The sequence below is a fragment of the Protopterus annectens genome, chromosome 1.part1 (genome assembly GCF_019279795.1).
Source record: "Protopterus annectens isolate FY-2018-M chromosome 1.part1, PAN1.0, whole genome shotgun sequence".
NCBI lineage: Eukaryota > Metazoa > Chordata > Ceratodontiformes > Protopteridae > Protopterus > Protopterus annectens.
The window spans coordinates 535,954,526-535,976,418 of NC_056726.1; the positions used below are offsets into that span (position 1 = coordinate 535,954,526).

The 21,893-nt window shown below is 45.4% G+C and overlaps 1 protein-coding gene across 1 annotated transcript in view; it reads left to right on the forward strand.

Annotated features, from left to right (window-relative positions):
- The window catches only part of L3MBTL2 (L3MBTL histone methyl-lysine binding protein 2), a 1,942,600-nt gene that overhangs the window by 322,203 nt on the left and 1,598,504 nt on the right, over positions 1-21,893 (forward strand). The gene's annotated exons all lie outside the window — the stretch shown is intronic.

Consider the following 21,893-nt stretch of genomic DNA (forward strand, 5'->3'; position numbering starts at 1 on the left):
ATTCTGAATCATTCGAGATGATAAATAAATTCCTACCCACTCTCATTCTGTTAGTTAATATACAGACAGAGATGAAAATAAAAAGAAATCTTACCTTTTAGGGCTTATTCTGTAGGGAAACAAAAATTAGATTAGTTTATACTTCAGAATGTCAGTTAAGACCAACATTGGTGCTGCTTCGTGAATTAATACTTTGCATCAATCTGTAGACAGAAAACTGTCGCAGGGCACACTGTTTTTATAGTTTTAGCCCCCAATTTACTCGGTATAATCGATCCAAGTCATGGCACCACACTGTTTAGGAAATTTAAAATTAAATAGTGTTGATAGTGTTTCAACATTTATTCGAATTGTCTCATTTAGGAGACAGAACCAGAGTCAGTGATTTCTCCCTAACCATATCCAAGCATTTTTATAATAAAATACAAGTGTGAATAACAAATGGTTATCTATCAGACCACTGCCAATTATGCAATAAAAAGTTGTTTACTACCAATTTCTGTGAATGTAGTTATTCATTAAACAGTACTAAGTATCTAAAATGAAATACTTGCAATGTCCTAAAAATAGGTTAGTTAAAACATCCTTTTCCCAATTCAGTTTTAGTAAGAAGCCGTATTTTTTTCACTAAGTCCTGGAGCAATATAATTTTCTTTTCAGATGCCCTGCAGCACACCCAGCAATTACTGACAAGCCTTCCAGGATACTCCCCTCTACTTCCCTATTGCCTTCAGACTTCAATCACTTCAGGATGATTTCAAATCCAAACTCATGAATGACCCTGTAAATAACTCGTCTTTGTTTGGCCCTGCTGGTGCATCATTTTTTTTCCAAGTCCCTACAAGAAAAGCCCAAGTAACTCAAGGAGTTAAAGCTTCTCCTAGTTTCACCATTGCCAAGGTTCCTTAGGAACTTTCTTTCAAAACCTGTCTCTGTCTATAGTCACTTCCAGCACAAAACCAGTAAGTCTTATAGGGGAGTAGAGAGACCTCAGAGGACCCAGGGCTCCTCAGAATCCTTTTTAAAAAAAAAAGCAGCCGTTTCCTGGCAGAGTAGGGAGTCTGTGACTAACCTGCCCTTGTCCCTCTCCCATCTCCTTCCACCTCTCAAAAGCTTTCAGGATGTGGGAAGGCATTACCCAAGACGCTGGGTCCTTTCCATCATAACAAACAGATATTTTATGGTCTGTCAATCCACTCCCACCTTCTGGGGTGTCCCCAAACACCTTTGAGATAAGCTACATCTCCTTTCAAGACATATGCTTACAGGCTTCATTCAGCAAGTCTGTAACAATTCTAAGGGAAAAGTATTATATTCAAGGATGTTCCTGGTGCCCAGAAAGGATGGCCCATGGAGGCCTTTTCTGGACTTGTCCCACCTCAACACATTCGTAAAAGTCCCTTCCTTCAGAATGCTTACTCTCCAGATCCTTTTCCCTCTGCTACTTCCGCAAGGTTTCATGGCATTTCTGGACATAAAAGATTTTATCTGCACATCCCTATTCACCAAAATTACAGGAAATATCTGAGCTTTTTGTGGGTTCCTGGCATTTTCAATTCTCTGCATTGCCGTTTAGCCTCTTTGCAGGTCCGAGAGTTTTCAGCAAATGCTTGGTTTCAGTCATTTCAGGCTACTAGGAGTCCAGATATTTCCATACCTGGATGAACTACTCTTCTGTGCCCTGAGCCCACAAGTCCTGCAACACTGTCTCCAAACCACCATTTCTTTACTGGGAAACCTGGGGATCACAATAAATTACAAAAAAAAAATCTCCCTTCTCTCCTACCCATAACCACATTTTCCTTGGGTGCAGAATTCAGACAGACATACTAAGAATATCTCTACCCCCTCAAAAAGCGGAGGATCTTCAAACTTTCTTCCTGTCTCTTCTGCCTTTACACCACATCACAGCCAGGGAATTTCTCCGGGTGCTAGGGTTCATGGACTCTAACATTCCCCCGTTATCTCTGATAAGACTACACATGAGGAATTTCCAGTGGTTCCTCAGATCTGTCTGGACCTAACAATCACATCTTCTTGAATTCCCCATTCCCCTGATTCCTTGCTTGAAAAAATAAATTTGGTGGTCTCAACAGGTAAGCCTAAATCCAAGACTACCTCACCATCCTTTGGATATAGTCCATGAAATTTACACACATGCCTCAGACACTGGCTGGTCCCACTCCTGGAAAAGGGAACACATCAACTAGGTAAATGAGAGCATTGCTTTTGGCCCTTCAGACACCTTCTTTGCTCAGGCCCACTGAAGTTGTTCATCAACAAAATGACTCTGGTCTGGTGTGTGGCAAGCAGGGGGGAGGGAACTAGATCTTTACCTACTTTGTAGGTTGACCCTTCTAGTGTGGGACTTCTGGAAAAGCACAACATGACCATTGAGGGGGTGTACATCCCCTCTGACAGAAACCTTGTGGCCGACTCACTTAGCACATCCTGAACTAGTCCCACAGATGGATGCTTCACAAGGAGGTTTTCATGCACATAGCCCACCAATAGGATACTCTGAAAGTAGAACATGTTATGTAGGCCTATGTCACGTCCATTATTACGTGTGGGTTCGGAGCCGATCCTCGTCTCTGACTTGGCCTCTTAGAAAGCCTGAAAATTTCTGATTGGCTTGTGGCTAATAGGTATCCCATGGTGCATGTGCACATTTCCCAGATCTCGTTTGCTGCGTCTTTAGTCAGAAGCTTCTTTTGGTTGGGCGTGGTTAAGTGATTTTTAGTTCTTTATTATTGCTACGTATTAGGAGTTTTTTGCTTCTTGTGAAGTGTTATTCTAATTGCGGACAGTTTTATTGTGATACCGATTTGTCTTTAACTGGATTTGACTTATTCCTGTTTAAAAAATTCTTGGGCCTGTTGGCCTTTTGTGTGTGGTTCCCGTGAGTGTGTGCTTTTAGACTAGACTGTTTAACTTACAGATGCTAGTTCCCTTTTTTTTCCTTTTGCACTAGGTTCGTTTAAGTTAGAGAGCCTAGTAAAACCACTTTTATTTTTTGTTGAGTGTTGGGGCTAGATCTGTTTAAGTTAGGCGATCTAGTTCCTCTCTTGTGCGAGTGTGTTGTTTTTTCTCTACTGCCATTATGTCCAAAGAACATAAAGAGCATAAACAGTCAGGGTTTAAAAAGTGTACTAAATATTCACAAAACATGTCCATCACTGATGGACATAGCATCTGTGTGTACTGTTTAGGGGCCATACATCTTCAAGAAACTTCTCTTTTGTTATTCCTTTAGCCCTAGAGTGCTCTAGGAATGGAAGAATAAGCTGATCCTAAAAGGCATGTTAAAACCTTCCTTCGAGGAAGGCCTAGCCATTTCTTTCTCTTCTGCTAGGTCGCAGTCTTCTAGAAAGGATAAGGGCAAGACCTCTAAAAGGCCTTCTCCAACCTCAACTTCTGTCTCTGAACCTCCACAGAAGTTACCAGAATCCGAGTTGGCCTCTGTCTTTTTGGCTCCACTGTCTTCGGAGCTAATTGAGTTTCTGGACACGGACCTTGCAGTATCGGCATCAAGTGCTTCGGTGCCAATCACTAACAGTCCTCTTTAGAGCCGGTCTAGAGACATTCCACCGGTCTCCCTTTTTCTAAACCCCTATTCTAAAATCACCTATATTGCAGAGAGCGAGGTCTCCTACACTGTCCTCCAGATCCTCTAGGAGCTTATCTGAAGAAGACATTGAGAGTGTGGTGCTCAGACTCTCTAAGTCGTCGGCCTTGCCAAAATTTTTATGGGCTCCGACCCTTTTGGTCTCTGAGCCGACTCCTGCTACCGATCCTGCTCTTTTTCCTCCTCCAACCCAGATTGGGCCTTTGGAGCCGATATTGTCGGTATCAACTATAGTGGTATACTTGGCTCCAACACCCGTGTGGTTGTTTCGGAGCTGAGCTCTGCTCCGACACTTTCGGCACTGTCCGAAGTGTCTAGCGTCCGAAGCTCTTTGGTCGGCCCCTAGGGGGGACACTTGGAACCGAACCTCTAAGGTGCCGAGTCTTCCTCTTGGTGGGTCGGCCTGAGTGAGCTCGGGCCCTACATCGTTCTTTGAGCCGATTCCTTTGGAGCCATCGGCACCTATGCTCTCTTTGGACCTGGGGCATCATCCGGAGCCGGAGGAATCTATCTTTATGAGTATGAGGAGCATGTTGGATAGTTCTTCTGTACCATGTAGGAGTACCGATGCTATACTCCCTCAAGCGCAGACTACGTTCATGGCATCCTGTCTCCCACGGGATGGTATAGACCCACAGCCTCAAGACCTCCATTTGGGTGGCCCCCGATCTTCCGAGACCTCCCCAGAAGACCCCGCTGAGGTGCCCCCTCAGATGACATCATGTAAGAGGAAGCATGTTGATTCCACTGATGAGTCTCACATCTGACACTGACCTCGATGAGTCTGAGGGGTCCCCTAAGTTGTCCTCTGAAGATGTCACCTTTACAGACATTTTGGAGATCCTCTGGCAGAGAGACGGCTGGCCCACCATTACCCCGTCTGATGAGGAGTCAGTGTACCTGAAGGCTTTCGGGTCTCAACCCTCAGCTTCATGGGTGTTTCCTCCATTTGATGAATTACTGGATCTTGATTCCGAAAGCATGGCAGACTCCTGATGTCGTGGAACCGGTCCCCAGGAGGCCGAGTAAATTTCTTTCCGCCCTTAAAGACAAATAATTTTTATCTAAGGGTTTACCTGTTGACGCCATGGTGGTGGCGTCAGCGGCTTTTACACTCCGATCGCTGAACTATCTATCACATTTTACAAGACTTCAGAGATCTCTCCTAAAGGAGTTAGGAGATGTACTCTTCAGGGTACCTCTACTGAAGCAGTCCCATCTACAGTCTGCGCTCAATTGGCTAATCTCACATCTGTTACTCCTCCATGCGGCTGATTTCGTACGCAGCTGATTGTGCGAGTTGGGCGACAGGTTCAGGAGTCTCCTTAAGGAGACATTCCTGGATGCATCTATGCAACTTTGCTGAGCCTTTCAAGTCTACATTCACCAATACTTCCGTGGACGGGTCCTCTATTTTTGGACCCAAGGTGAAAGATACCCTCACCAGGTGTGAACAGGAAGGAAAGACTCTCTCTGCCGTGGGAGTCCGTTTTACCGTTCCTTCTAGACCTTACCCTAAAGGTCAGAAGAGCTGTAAAATGTGGTTCAAGAAATCACAGAGACCTTTCCAGGACACACAGGGTGTTTCCTGCTTTAGAGGCAGAGGAGGAGGAGGAACTAGTGGTAGACGTCACCCTAGAGGCAGGGGCGGCCCGCAAGATCAGGGCGGTCGCGATTCCTTTCGTGACCGTCCCTATCAGCGTTCCTGTTGTGGAACCCGACACTGCATCTCTGGAGCCGGTCGGGGGTTGCCTGTCCTTGTACCCAGAAGCCTGGCTAAATCTCACTCGAGACAAGTGGGTACAAGACATTATCACCAGAGGTTAATCTATACCCTTTTCCCTTCCACCACACCCTCCCAAAAGGATCCCAGATGTACCACCCAATCACAGGGATTAAGTGGCTATAGAGATAAAAAAGCTGCTATTAAAAAGTCATCCAAAAGGTCCCAGCAGACCAGACAGGATTCGAAACATACTCCAGGTTCTTTTTAGTTCCAAAAATAACAGGAGACTGGAGACCCATCCTAGACCTCAGCAGGTTAAACGAGCATGTAAAGAAGTCCAAGTCCTGAATAGTCACTTTACAATCCATACTCTCAGTGTTAGGGAGACAACTAGATGTGTTCAATAGATCTCCAGGATGCTGACTACCACATAATGGACAAAGCATCAAGGAGCTACCTACACTTCCGGCTGGGAAAAAATCATTACCAAGTTTCGGGCGCTGCCCTTTGGTCTCACCACGGCCTCCCTGGTGTTCAAGTGCATGGCAGTAATCACAGCTCATTTGAGGCATCAGGGAAACCAAGTCTTTCCATACCTGGACGATTGGCTCCTGACCGCCACCACCAGGCATCGCCTAGTTCAATCAAGAGGTTCCACAATCAAGATCTGTTCTCAGTTGGGAATCTCAATAAACTGGGAAAAAATCCTCTACATTGCCCACTCAGTCTTTAACTTTTATAGGAGCAAACATAGACAAGGTTGCTATGACAGCCAGACTACCTGCAGACAGAATACGGAATCTTGTGCAACAAATTTACAGCATACTTCCCCTTCGAAGAGTCAAAGCGAAGGTGGTGTTGCAGCTTCTCGGAACTACGGCGTCGACCATAACCTTGGTACCTTTAGCAAGACTACATATGAGAATACTCCAATGGCTCCTGTCATCAAAGTGGTCTTTTCAGCAGTTGCCTCTACATCATCAGATTCTGATTACTGATTTTTGCAAAAAGTACCTACACTGGTGGATTCAACCAGGTCATCTTACCACAGGGACTCCCTTTTGTACCGCACCAACCCGTTGCCACTGTGACCACAGATGCCTCTCAGGGTGGGGGGGCATTATCTTGGCAGGAGTGTCCAAGGCACATGGTAAGATCAGGAGGCCCGTCTGCATATCATTGTCCTAGAGATGAGAGCGGTGCTTCTAGCGTTGCAAGCACTTCATGAATTTTCCCTGTAGGGACAATAGCTCTCCAGACCGACATGTCGATGGTCTGGTATCTAAACAGACAAGGGGGAACCAGATCATAACCCTTATGTTGAGGGGCCCTGCGAGTTTGGAATTGGGCAATTTCTTCCCAGTGATTTCTCATTGCAACGCACATCCCGGGGACTTCCAACGTGATAGCGGACAAGCTAAGTAGTGCAATATTGTTACCTCACGAATGGTCCTTGAACCAGAAAATAGCTAGTATGATCTTCCACAAGTGGGGACAATCCTGCTGGCGACCTCTTTGCCAGCCTCATCAACACCAAATGCAGCACCTTTTTCTCTCTCATCCCCCCTCCAGGACAGTCTCCAAGAGATGCACTCGTCCACGATTGGCCCCCGGGACTTTTATGCTTTTCTTCCTTTTCCACTCATCCCCAAGGTCATACAGAAAGCAGTGTTGTTGGGAAGCAAGATGATCCTCATTCCTTACTGGCCTCATCAGATTTGGTTCCCCTTCCTCAGGCCTCACCTGTTAGACTATCCATGGACTCTGGACCCAGTGCCAGACCTCTCCTGACACACGTCAGGTTCTCTTCACCCCAGTCTCTACACACACAAACTGACAGCATGGCTGCTCCAGTTCCGTCACTAGTCAGGCTTCATGATCTGTCTCCAGCTGTAACTCATATTATTACCTTTTCTCACAAGCCTTCGACTAGAAAATTGTATCACAGTAAATGGTAGAAACTTTCCATATGGCACACAACAGAGAAGTTGATCCATTTACAGCTCCCCCTTACTATTGTTCTAGAGTTCCTTTCAGAACGCTTTCACCAGGATTCAGCGGCTGCTACACTTAGAGTTCAGCTAGCAGCAATAACTAATTTTCATGCAGAGATTAATTATTCCAGTCTTCTGCCTTTCAAATTGTGCAAATCTTTTCTTAGGGGTTCCATGATGTTAAGACCTCCTGTGCAAGACCCCATTCCTTCTTGGAATCTGAATCTAGTCCTGTGTAGACTTACTCTTCCACCTTTTGAACCAGCCCATAGTTGTCAGTTGAAATTCCTGTCTTGGAAGACTCGTTTTCTGGTAGCAATAACCTCTGCCAGACGAGTTTCGGAATTACAGGCCCTGTCAGTTAAACCTCCATATTTAATTTTTCACAAAGACAGAGTTTCTCTCCGTACCAATCCTTCTTTTATTCCTAAAGTCTGTTCTCAATTTCACTTAAACCAAACGATTGAATTGCCAGTGTTCTTCCCTAATCACTCCAATAAAGCATAGTATACATTCCACCAATTGGATGTGCATAGGCAACTGCGTTGCTATATCCACAGGACCAAAGGATTTAGAAAATCAGAACAGCTGTTCGTTTCTTTTACTGAGGTGAGAATGGGCTTGCCAGATGTTCTTCGTGTTTCACTGTTGCAGTCATTACACTTGGTAGCCTGCCAGCAGGAAAACCCATCAGTCGGCCTGAGTTCCAAAGTCTAGGTCTGGCGTTGGTTGCGGTCACCTCTTCCCTGACATCAGTGCGCCACAGGTATAAAAGATGCAGCAGACGCCATTTTCTTCAGTCTTTCTTGCCGCACGGTGCCCGAAGCAGAAGCAGTTCGCAGGTGCAGGTCGGCAGACTCCTGAGATTTTCGTGTTCGAATTTCAGATCTAAAGTCTTCATTAAAAGTTAAGTACCCCGTTGAGGAAAACTTTTTTCTTTTTCCAGACCAATGTCAGAAAAAGTTAATTGTATTTCTTGTGGGAAGCAAATATCTCATAAGGACTTTCATTCTTACTGTATTCCTTGCCTAGGCCCTGACCACGACATTGCTAGTTGTCGGTTTTGTGCTAGATTTAACCAGCACACTAAGCGTTGGTACGATTTTTTTGGCAGAAGATTTAATTATATGATGCCATCGGATAGCCATCAGACTACTGGAATTCACAAGAAACGCAAAGAAAAAGTAAAGGACAGGCATCCAAGGTCCAGAACAGACTACGAGACTTCCTATAAGCCAGTCACCGGTTCGCCAGTTCTCAGGCGCTTTTGCAGCCCCTGACGCCCGCTACTTTGGACTCGCAGGCCGCTACAGACTCCCACATGGAGTCGACTAGGCCGCTGGAAGTTCAAGGTATTGGACCTTTGGAAACAATTCCCTCAGATGGGTCTGGAGCCACTGAGCAGGCATCGGCTTCTGAGGGTGTTTTTAGACCTACTCAATTATACATTAAAGCGATTCCAGCTACAAAGGCAAAGACTAAAGCACCTTTAAAGACAAAGAAACAAGTACAGCAGCCTCATGGTCAGGCCTCCATGCCCAAAAAACAGATGCCCAAAATGGCCGAAGACTTTATTACTTTGATCAGGGGTTCCCATCCCCCTCCTGATAAAAGGCCTAGTCAAGAGACAGCATATGAATCTTCAAGTTTCCATTTCTTCTGATTCCTCTTATCAGGAATACTCTCTTCCTCCCTATGAGGATTCTGATGCTGAAGAATCTATCCCTTCAGCCTCTCCTCCTGAGGATTACTCTTTTGGGGAAACATTGCATACCATGAGGGAACATTTCCACTGGGAGAGCCAGGATTATTCAGAATCTAAGAAAAGGCTCAGAGACTTCCTTTTACTCCCACAACACAGGCCCCTAGCTATTCCACCTGTGTTAGACATTGTAGATGTATTTTCAGAGACCAGTCTGACCCCTTACCTCCAGCTCCTTTTAAGCAGGACAGGTACTACAGGGTTCCTGACTCTCATAAATTCCTTTTCAAAAACCCTGCTGCTGACCCTGAAACTATCTCTCCCCTGCTGCTGACCCTGAAACTATCTCTCAAGGTCCCAAAGGGGTCAAGGCTTCCACTGCAAAAATCCTTACCCCCCTCTGACAGGGATTCTAGGGCTCTGGACAGATGGGGGAAAAAGATTTACACTTCTGCTACCTTGGCTATAAGGGCTTTAAATATTCAGTTTCATATGCTCAAATATCAGCAGTATATTATGTCTCTGCTTAAACATAAAATGTTGATAAATTCTGAATGTGCAGCAAACAAAGAAATGCAGTATTTATTGCATGCAGCTGTGCAAGTTGGAAAGCATACTTTGCAATGTGGTTTTGATTCTTTGGAGGCCTCCTGCAGGACCGCTGTCACGGGTTCTGTCATTAGGAGGCATGCTTGGTTAAAGGAACAAAATCTACCTGATCATGTTAAAGCAAAATTATTAGATGCTCCATTACAGCATGATACCTTGTTTGGTGTTAAAGCAGAAGAGATGTTAAAATGGAGGACAAGGCTAAATCTATGCAAACAGTCAAGGATTTCTTACAGGTACAGCCGTCAAGATTTAGCAGACACTGACCTGCAAAGAATTGGTACTTTCCAGTGTCAGACAGACCACAAAATGGCAGATAGACACTCGAGGCAGATCCCAGCCCCAAGGTTCATACATTTCTAAACAATGGGGTGCTTCTACTTCCAAAAGTGGAGAAGACAAATCACAGCCTTACTGGAAATAGTCCCAATGACTTCCCCCTGCCTTCGCCAAGCATTTATCTTCTGGCAGCACCTTTAGGGGGAAAACTAGCAATTTTTTCTCAAAATTGGCACATAACCCAGGACAAATGGGTCTTAGACATAGTGTCACAGGGCTACAGGTTTCACTGTCATACCCTGTCTAGGGCAAACGGTTGGCCAGACCTGCCAAAAAAACAATGGGCAGAGGCACAAAAACAAGTCTCACCCTTCATCGACATGAGGGCTATTCAACAAGTACAAGGGCAAGGACAAGGATTTATTTCAAGACTGTTCTTGGTACCCAGAAAGGACAAAGCCTGGAGACCAATACTGGAACTATCTATTCTAAACACATCTGGATATACCAAAATTCAAAATGTTGACTTTACAGCAGCTTTTGCCCATGCTGGGCAAGAAGGCTTGGCTTGTGACTTTAGACCTAAAAGAGGCATACCTGCATGTCCCAATCAGACAAACATGCAGAAGATACCTCAGATTCAAAGCTTTCTCAATGCACTACCAATTCTCTGCACTGCCCTTTGGCTTATCTACTGCGCCCAGGGTCTTCACAAAGTGCCTGGCACCAGTAATTGCATTCTGCAGACAGAGGAATACAAATATATCCTTACTTGGACGACTGCCTCATACAAGCAGAGAACAAGGACATTCTACTACAGCATCTGGCATTTGTAGAGAGATTACTACCATGCCTAGGGTACACAGTCAACAAACAGAAATCAAAACTAGTACCCTCTCCAGAGGTAATATTCCTGGGTGCAATCTTAAATACAACTGCTCAGATGGCTTATCTCACGCCAGACAAAGGCAACTGACTACCTATTTCAAACTGTTGGCAACAAAGGCCCAGTTATCTGCAAGAACAATTCTGCAGGCTTTAGGCTTTATGGCATCCTGCATTCTACTAATTCCATATGCAAGACTGCATATGAGGTAACTTCAGTGGTACCTAAAAAGTGTTTGGACTCTGCATTGCCACAGCCTGGAAACAATAATTACTCTCATTCCCTGCCTGCAACAGGAGTTTCTATGGTGGGCGAAGGCCTGTCACCAGAACAAGGGACAGCCATTCACCTTACCCCCAGCCAGGCAAACATTAACAACGGATGCATCAGATTATGCCTGGGGGGCCCACATGGCAGGAAGATGTATTCAAGGCACATGTTCCGCAAACCAAATGCATCTATCTATCAATCAAAAAGAGATGCTAGCTGTTCAGAATGCCCTGACAGCCTTCAAGGACCTACTTCATCCGGGACAACTTCTGATAAAGACAGACAATACCACGGTCATGTGGTATATAAACAAGCAGGGAAGCACTCATTCTTACCCCCTCTGCAGACTAGCCATGACTTTGTGGGGCACAGCATTGAGTTACCAAGTACATCTGCAGGCACAATTCCTGCCAGGAAAGAAATACTCTGGCAGACGAACTAAGCAGAAACCTCCTGGATCCCCACGAGTGGAAATTGGATCCACAAGTCTTCAACATAACAAGGAAATGGGGATGCCCGGGCATAGACCTATTTGCCTCTCCTCACAACTGCCAACTAAAGAGATTCTCCACAAGGACTTATCACAGACAAGCGTGGAAAGTGGATGCCTTATCTTTCAGCTGGAAAAACTTAACAGTATATGCCTTTCCTCCACTGCCTCTTCTCCCCAAGGTACTCCTAAAGGTCAGACAAGAGAAGCCAGAAATGATACTAATTGCCACAGACTGGCCCCGCCAGTACTGGTATCCAGTCCTAAGGAACTTGTCTCAATGCCCAACCTGAACCTTACCTCATATACCTCATCTACTGCCCCAACAAAACAATCAGATCCTGCACAGCCAACTCAAGACCTTAAATCTGGCAGCATGGCGGATAATGTAGTCATACAAAACGCACCTCTCACTAAAGCGGTGATAGATGTCATTTTGGAGGCCAGGAGGCCTAGTACTAGAAAATCTTATGCTGGAAAATGGAAGAGGTCCTGTGCCTGGAACCAGGCACAAGGAATTGATACAGCAGTACCAAATATTCCTCAGATTTTGCAAGATTTAACTGAGATGCTGGACAAAGGCCTATCCTTTTCATCAATTAAAATTCATGCCTCTGCCATTACGGCTCATTACAATAGAGAGCCACCAATCTTTTCTCATCCTTTGTTAAAGCAGTACCTCAGAGGAGCCAAAAACTTAAGGCCTCCAAGGCGATAACCAATACCTGCATGGGACCTCAATTATGTTTTGGAAAAACTCACTCTGCCTCATTATGAGCCAGCCGCTACAGCTGATATAAAATTTTTATCTTGGAAAACAGCTCTGCTCCTAGCAATAACCTCTGCAAGTAGAGTCTCAGAGCTACAGGCACTCATGGCTGTGGAACCTTTCATAATTTTTTATCCAGACAGGGTTTCTCTGAGGACTAACCCGACATTTATGCCTAAAGTGTAGTGTCCAGTGTGGCCCTTAACCAAACTATTCATCTGCCTACTTTTTATCCAAACCCACAGAATAAGGGGGAGAGAATTCTGCATTCTTTGGACATGCACAGACAGCTACGCTTCTACTTGAACAGAACCAAAGCTTTCAGAAAGACTGAGCAACTACTAGTGGCATATGCTGCAGGATCACAAGGAAAGGCCATCTCTAAGCAGACTATTTAAAAGTGGATAGGCCACTGCATTCATTTCTGCTATTCACAACATGGCAAGCCAGTGCCTAAGGGCATTAGGCTACATTCAGCCAGAGCAGCAGCCACTTCAGCAGCCTTCCTCAGGGGAGTACCAACCAAAGACATTTTAGAGGCTGCTACCTGGAGTTCAGTGCACACCTTTACAAAGCACTATCATTTACCACTCTACTCTAAATCCAGGGCAGGCTTTGCCACTGCAGTTTTTCAGGGCCTCATAGCCACTCCTAATGCTATTTTGCTCCAGCCCTCCCAACCATATTCAGATTCAACCCAAGTGTAATGACTGCAACAGTGAAACACGAAGAACATAGTACAGTTTTGTGTACACTTACCATAAATGTAGATGTTCGAGTTTGTTCACTGTTGCAGTCCAGGTTACCCACCATCCCACTTATCTTTGCTGGAACTTATCTGCACTTCTCTAATCTATACAACCTCTGTGGTGTATTTGCTTGTAGATGAAGGTATAACCTATATTTTGGTGCATGCATGTTTTATTGGCATATTTTTAGCCTACCCTTTTGGGGGCACCTGAGATCTGGGGCAAGAAAAACTGAAGAAAATGGTGGCTGCATCTTTTATACCTCTGGCACACTGACTTCAGGGAAGAGGCGACAGCAACCGATGCCAGACCTAGACTTTGGAACTCAGGCCGACCTGAGGGTAGCCTGCCAGCAGGATAACCTAAGTGTAATGACTGCAACAGTGAATACACTCTAACATCTACATTTATGGTAAGTGTACACAACTGTACTTTTCCAAGGTTATGCTATCGAGCTGGATCTCTAGTTGTATTTCCTTTATTTACAGTTCTCAGGGAAAGGAGTTACCCTTTAAAGTTAAAGCACATTCTACCAGGTCCATTTCTACTTCTGCTGCTTTCCAAGCCAGGACACCTATTGATATTATATGTGCAGCAGCAACATGGGCTACCCCTTCTTTTTCCATTCATTATAAATTGGATTAAACTTCCAGGAGTAGAGCCTCGTTTGGTTCCACGGTACTCAGGAGTATTTTCCAGTGATCCACCCTTTCAAGATGCTAGGGACGCTGTCCCACACGTATTAATGGAGGCGAGATAGGACTACCTAACATAAAAAAGTTAGGTACTCACCATAACATTCCATGTATGTAGTCCATCTCGCCGAACATTATTACAAACCTACTCACCAGCCCCCTTCCTGGGGGATCTGGACACAGTTTTTCCTTTTCTACAGTGGTTTATACCACAAGGGCGCCGTTATTGCAGTTTATTCTTCCAGACCTTTGTCCTTTTTCCTGTCTTATCCTGATAGACTGGTAGTTAACAAGATTTGGGGAATGTGTGCATGCACCATGAAATACCTATTCGCCACGAGCCAATCAGAAGTTTTCAGGCTTTCTAAGCAGCCGAGGATGGCTCCGAACCCACATCTAATAATGTTCGGTGAGCTGGACTACATACATGGAACGTTATGGTGAGTACATAACTTCTTTTTTTTTTTTTTTTGTCTCCCCTCAGAACAGGCAACTTCCAAGATTTTGTGCCAGAGTCCCAAGTCCTCTGGCTTGGAAAGTGGACTCCCTCTCTTTCTCTTGGAAAAGGATGATGTTAAGTTGTCCGTCTCGCCTTCGTTCTTGCTGTTTGGGTTCGGAGCTAATTCTCTGCTCCGACTCTCCCATCTTCTATAGCTCGAGCGCTGTTTACTGGCTCGCAGCTACCCCTTATCCCAGAATGACCAGCATCATCTACCCAGATCTTGTTTGCCACTTCAGCTGCGAGGTTGCTTCATTACTGGCTCAGGCTTAGTATAGTTTTTTCTGTTAATATATTTGTTGTTTATTCTTAAAAATTTGTCAAGTTTTTTTGTCCAGTTTTTGTCTAGATATATTTCTTTATCCCTTATCGCTTTGTTGTGTATTGTAGCTTTGTTGGCCGTCGCTCCATAACTCGCAGGCCTTCTGTTTCCCCTGAACTCATTTAAATTAGAGAGCCCCCCCCCCCAGGATAGCCGTTTAAATTAGAGGCTCTCCTTTCTGTTCCTTTAAGTGTATAAAAAACAAAAAGTCTATTTGTTAGTTTTTGTAGTATAGCTTTTTCTTATTGTTGTTGTGGTTGTTACTAAAATGTCTAACGATACCAAGGTATCTGGCTTCAAAAAGTGTGACACATGCTTTCAGAAAATGTCTGACAGATGGGCACACTAGTTGTGTATATTGTTTGGGTGCTGTTCACCTGCAGGACTCCTGTTCTATATGTCACACTTTTAGTCCAAGGGTCTTGCAGGAGTGCAAAAACAAATGAATCCTTCAGAGATTATTGAAGCCTTAGGATTCTCCGGCTAAAGGTACTCAGCCAGCAAAATCCCCTAAATCTGTCAAGCCGTCTGCTCCACCTTCAGAGCCGACTACTTTACTTGACCAACCAAGTATATTGGTGCCGGCTGGCACTGACAAGGCAACTCCTCTGTCGGCTCCATCTGCTATTTCGGAGCCATAAGAGACGAGGTCTCAGTCGTTGGAGTCCATCCACTCTGCACCTCAGTCATCCTTGTTAGAGTGAACGTAGCCATCATTCTTCCCACTCCTCTCGATCCTCTAGATTATCGAATCATGATGTGGAGAGTGTAGTAAGTAGCTTGCTTAAGTCACAGGCACTGGCAAAAATTCTGTCCAGCCCACCTCAACAGATATCTGCTCCAACTACCTCTATTTCTGTTCCTCCTCTGACTACATTTAGCTCTGAGCTGGAGACCATGGATTCGCAGGTAGTAGAACCGTCGGCACCGATCATCATCTTTCCTTCAGTTCCGATGTTGGCTCAGATTACCTCGATTGTACCTTCCATTGAGGGATCTGGGAGCCGAGGCTCTCTCGTCTGCTCTGGGGGGGGTGGCATCGGACCCTTGTCCGATCCCGTTCTCCCCCTCGGAGCTTCAGCATCGGCCTCTGAGCCATTACCCTCGACGTGGAGAAGGACACCTGTTTCTTCAGAGCTGGAGCTTTCTCTGCCTAGAGGTTGGGACGCCTTTGAGGTCATGCGGAGTGTGCTGTCCCCCGAAACAGCTTTACTGCCAGCTCCATCGGCTCCTCCCCCTTTGGTGTCTGTTCCAACCTCTACTCCTCCTCCAGACCCCAAGCGTAGGGAACCTATGCTCCAGGACACCCCATTGGGTGATCCCTCTTCTTCCAAAGCCTCCCCTGATCACTCGGAAGAGCCTCCCCGGAAGAAGTGCAAGAGGAAGCACATAGACTCCCCTGAGTCTGTCACTTCAGATACAGACATGGATGAATCGGAAGGGTCCCCAAGGTCCCTTTCTGAAGATATTTCATTTTCGGACTTCCTTGAAATGCTTACAGAGGAGGGACTGGACTTCCCTAGCCCCTACTGAGGACAAGTCTGTATACCTGGACACATTCGGTTCCCGACCTTCAACCTCCTGGGTACCTCCTTCTTTCGATCCACTCATGTCTGCAGTGGCTCGAAAGGCTTGGTCAGCTCCAGATTCTGTGGAACCTACTCTTGAGAAGACCAAACAAATTTATTACAGCCCCCCAGGACAAACAATTCCTCTCCAAAGGTGTGCCCGTTGATGCCATGGTGGTAGCAGCAGCCACCAAGAAACAGCAGAAACCTTTACAGATATGGAAAGCGAATGTTTGCTTCAGCAACCTTTTCAATGAGGTCCCTGAACTATCTTTGCCATTTTACTCGTCTTCAAAGGGATCTCCTGAAAGAGCTTGGAGATGCCCTTCAAGATCCTACAGCTGAGGGAGTACCAGACAAAGTAGCTTCTCAGCTTGCGACTCTTAATTCCATAGTCAACTCCTCCATGAGGCTGATTTCCTATGCAACTGATGGAGCGAGCAGAGCCGCAGGGACAGGTGTGGCTCTCAGGAGACATGCTTGGATGCGGCTGTGTCAGTTTGCTGAACCCTATCGGGCGTTCTTCACCAGTACTCCCTTTGGCTCCTTTCTCTTTGGACCTCAGGTGAAAGACACGTTGACCAGGTGTAAGCAGGAAGGCAAGACATTCTCTGCTATGGGAGTCCGTTTTTCTACCCCTTCCAGACCTTATCCCAAGGGTCAGAAGAGCGGAAAGATGTGGTTCTGAAAATCCCAGGGACCCTTGCCTGACAACACGTGGTGATTATTCCCCTAGGGGCAGTGGGGGGAAACAATAACAGACGCCTCTCTCATGGCAGAGGGGTACCGCAAAACCAGGGTGACAGAGAAACCTTCTATGCCAAGCCTTTCCAGCATCCCTGAAGGGTTGCCCGACTGCTCACCTCTGGAGGTAGTCGGGGGAAGACTTTCGCTGTACCCAAAAGCCTGGCAAAATATAACAAGTCAGATGGGTACTATCCATTATATCCGGAGGTTACAAAATTCCCTTCCATCAATCCCCCATAGAATCAAAAAACCCCATCCCAGATGTCCCACCCAATCTAAGGGTTCAAGCAGTCACAGAAGTTTCAAGACTGCTAGAAAAAAGAGCCATTCAAGAAGTCCCTGCAGTTCAACTAGGATCCGGAACTTACTCAAGATTCTTTAGTACCAAAAAAGACAGGGGACTGGAGACCAATACTGGATCTCAGCAGATTGAACAAATCTGTACAAAAAGAAAAGTTCTGGATGGTGACACTGCTGTCCATTTTCCCTTTTCTGGGTCAGGACAATTGGATGTGCTTGATAGATCTTCAGGACGCGTACTACCATATCAAGATGGACAGAAGCTCCAGGAGATTTCTTTGCTTCTGGGTAGGGGCCAGTCATTACCAGTTCAGAGCTCTGCCCTTTGGTCTCACCTCATCCCCCAGGGTGTTCACCAAGTGTATGACAGTAGTCACGGCTCACCTGAGGCGTCAAGGATTCCAGGTATTTCCCTATCTAGACTGGCTCCTGACTGCTGCCACCAGGCATCAACTCGTAGAGGCATGGGATTATACAATCACATCATGCACTCAACTAGGCATTACAGTAAATTTCGAAAAATCTGCCTTGTTGCCCTGTCAGTCTATCACATACATGGGAGCAGAATTAAACACACAAGAAATGTTTGCAAGATTACCACAGGAAAGAGTTTCCACTATTCGTCAACAAGTGTTAATTCTAATGCAGAGCAAAAGGATTCAAGTCATATATGTCCTCCAAGCTCTAGGCTCCATGGAAGCTGCCATCCTTCTTGTCCCATTAGCACGTTTCCACACGAGAATCCTTCAGTGGCTTCTTTTCATGCAGTGGTCTTTCCAGGAACTATCCATGTATCACATGGTCCTGATCACAAAAACATGCAAAAGGCACCTTTTTTGGTGGATGGTCTCCCCACTAGTAATTCAGGGCAGACCATTCATACAACCCCCTCTGGTAGCCACAGTGACCACGGACGCCTCCCTGATTGGGTGGGGGCATTATCTATGCAGGACAGTCCAAGGCACTTGGCAACCTCACGAGTACCATCTGCATATCAATGTCCTAGAAATGAGAGTGGTGCACCTAGCGTTGCAAGCCCTTCAAGACTTTCTTCCTTCCAGGACTATTGCAATCCAAACGGACAACATGTCAGTGGTGTGGTACATCAACAAACAGGGTGGGACCAGGTCTTACCCCTTGTGTCGAGAAGCACTCAGACTGTGGCAATGGGTGATTTTCTCCCAACGTACATCCCTGGGAAATCCAATGTCATACCGGACAGGCTCAGCAGAGCTATCCTCATGCCTCAAGAGTGGTCTCTGAATCAGGAAGTTGCGGATCTTATCTTCCACAAATGGGGACAGCCTTGCTGCGACCTATTTGCCACTCCTCTCAACAACAAATGCAGCAGCTACTTCTCCCTACTTCCTCTTCCAGGTCATACACCCAGAGATGCTCTAGTCCACGATTGGCCTCAGGGACTCCTTTACACTTTTCCCCCTTTTTCCCTAATACCAAGACTCATACAGAAAGCAAAATCGTTGGGTTGCAAAATGATCATCATTGACTCATATTGGCCTCGACAGATATGGCTCCCGTTCCTGCACCTCCACCTTCTGGATCAACCGTGGATTCTGTACCCGGTTCCAGATGATCTGATTCATCAGTCAGGCGGGTTGCGCCAATCCCTTCACTCCCTCCAGCTCACAGCTTTGTTACTGCACTTCCAACCTTAACCAGGCTTTCCAGTATCTCCCCAGCAGTCCGTGATATTATTGTTTCCTCACATAAGTCTACTACGAGGAAAACGTATGCTAGTAAATGGAAACTGTTTTCTTACTGGGCAGAATCTAGAAATTTCGATCCTTTCTCAGCCCCAGTCCATGAAATTCTTGAATTTCTAGCACAGCTCTTTCAGTCTGGTGCGGCTTCCGCTACCAATAGAGTACAACTAGCTGCCATTTCTAATTTTCATATCGGTATGTTTAATTCTAGCATAATGTCTCATAAGCACTGCAAGGCCTTTATGAGAGTAACATCTCTTCTTAGACCCCCAGTTAGAGATCCTCCTCCTCCTTGGGATCTCAATTTAGGTTTAGCTTCCTTAATTTTGCCTCTCTTTGAACCAGCAGCATCATGTTCCTTAAATTTTCTGTCTTGGAAGACACTTTCTGGTTGCTATTACTTCAGCTAGACTTGTCTCAGAACTTCAAGCACTATGTGCTCATCCTCCTTACCTGGTGTTTCACAAGAACAGAGTTTCTCTGAGGACCAATCCATCCTTTATTCCTAAAGTCTGCTCAGAGAACAATTTAAATCAATCCATAGATCTCCCAGTTTTCTTTCCTAATCACAGCAACAAGGCAGAATACAAGCTCCACCAATTGGATGTGCACAGACAATTGCGTTTTTACCTCCATAGAACTAAGGAACTAAGAAAGTCAGACCAGTTATTTCTTATGCTTTCAACAAACAAGGCCTTCCAGTTTCTAAGGTGACCTTATCCAGATGGTTATCTGATATTATTGCCTTTATTTATTAGTTATGAAATAAAGGGCTACCAGCTAAACCAAAAGGTCATTCTACTAGAGTATTAGCCACCTCTGTAGCCTTTCAGTCTAGGTTGCCCATAGACTGAATCTGTGCATCTGCCACTTGGGCAAACCCTCACACTTTTATCTCTCATTACAAGGTGAATATGGTCTCCCGGAGCAGAGCTTCCTTTGGTTCTACTGTTATGAAGAGTCTGTTCCAATGAGCCACCCGGGATTTTAGGTGCTAGGGATGCTGTCCCAATCAGCAAGAACGAAGACGAGATGGACAACTTAACATAAAGAAGTTATGCACCTGCCATAACGTTCCATGTTAGTTGTCTTCAACTTGCCTTCCTTCCTTGCGTCCCTCCCTCCTTCCCCCTTCCTAGAGTATTGTGAGGTGTTCCTTTTTGTTTTCACTGGCTGAGTATCTTTTATTATTTCATATGCCAGGTAATTTTTGACTCTTTCCTTGTTTAGGTGTATTGGACAACCAGTTGTTGGGAGGGTGGCCTAATGGTTAAGGTGTTTGCCTTACAAACACAAGGTACAGGGTTTGAATCTCACAGGGGATAATTGGCTAGGCTTAAAATGGCTCACAAGGGCAGTTAGCATAGTACTAACCTATGAACCTATGAACCTTTAGGAACTGGTTACTCTACTTATGTCTAGTGTGTGCTATCACAAATGAGATCTGGGTAGCTGACACTGGGCATTCTGGGATAAGGGCTAGCCTCGAGCCAGTAAACAGCTCTCGAGTTATAGAAGATGGCCGAGTCGGAGCAGAGGATCGGCTCTGAACCCAAATAGCAAGAATGAAGGCGAGATGAAGACAACTAACTTGGAATGTTATGGTAGGTACATAACTTCTTTTTTCTCTACGCATTCCCACCTCTTCCTCTAATGCCAGAAGTCCTGCTCAAAATCAGCCAGGACCGACCAAAAATCTTGCTGGTGACTCCCTTTTGGTTAAGACAGCACTGATTTCCCCTTCAACTTTATTAGCTCAGGGCCATCACCACAAGTTACCCCACAGAGTGGACCTTCTCACACAAAACAAAGGATCCCTTGTTCACCCTTACCTATTGACTCTTCACTTGACCTTCTGGGTGATAGGGTTCTAATTCCTTTCAGACACCTTTTTTCTGAAGATGTGCTCAGGGTTTTGCAGGAGAACAGAACCCAACACTGGAAAATCATACGTTTCCAAATGGAAAAGATTGTCATTATGGTGTCAGTCTAAGGATCAGAATCCATTAACCATGGATATTCTAGTGGTTTTATCCCACTTGTGTGAGTTGCTCAGTACTGGCCTGGCTTATTCATCAAAGTCCACATGTCAACCATATTTACATGTCTGCCCTTTTCTCCCCCTCTTGCCTCCAGGTTTAAGGTGAAGCAGTTTCTAAAAGATATCCTCCACATTAGACCTCCTAGGAAACCCATCCCTCCTTCATGGGACCTTAACTTTGTACTTGTGAAGTTGACTCTGCCTCCCTTTAAACCAGCAGTGTCTGCTTCCCTCAAGCATTGCACCTGGAAAATGGTGTTGCTGGTTGCCTCAAAACTCCAAGCCCTAATGTCTGTTCCCCCTGTTGTCTTCCATAAGTGCAGGTTGTCTCGGAGGATAACCCATCCCTTTATGCTGAAAGTGATTAACTCTCTCTTTCAAACAATCCATCCAACTTCCCACCTTCTTCCCCATCCCTCAAAACCACAGTGAGAGGATCCTACATTCTTTGGATGTTCAGACAACTGAGATTATACCTGGTCAAGACTAAACCCTTAAGGAAATCTGACCCAGCTCTTCATTAATTTTCATCCCAGGACACTAGGTTTCCATGCTTCCAAGCAGACCATATCAGCCTGGATCTCAAAGAATCTCCTTTTGTTACCTTATCCTTTGAAGGGCTCTTTTTTTCTCCCCTGTAAAGGCTCACTCTACCAAAGCCATGGCTTCTTCAATGGTCTGGATAACACTGCCATTCTTGAAGGAACTACCTGGTCTACCATTCATACTTTCACCAAACATTACAAACTGGAGTCTATCTCCAAATCCAGAACTGGTTTTACCAGAGCCCTTCTCCATGGCTTCATTGAAAGCTCCTCTATTCCTGCCTCCTTCCTTCCCTCTTCAGCTTTGGCAGTCTCCCTCAAGTGAAGAATACTGCAGCAAGTGATCACAA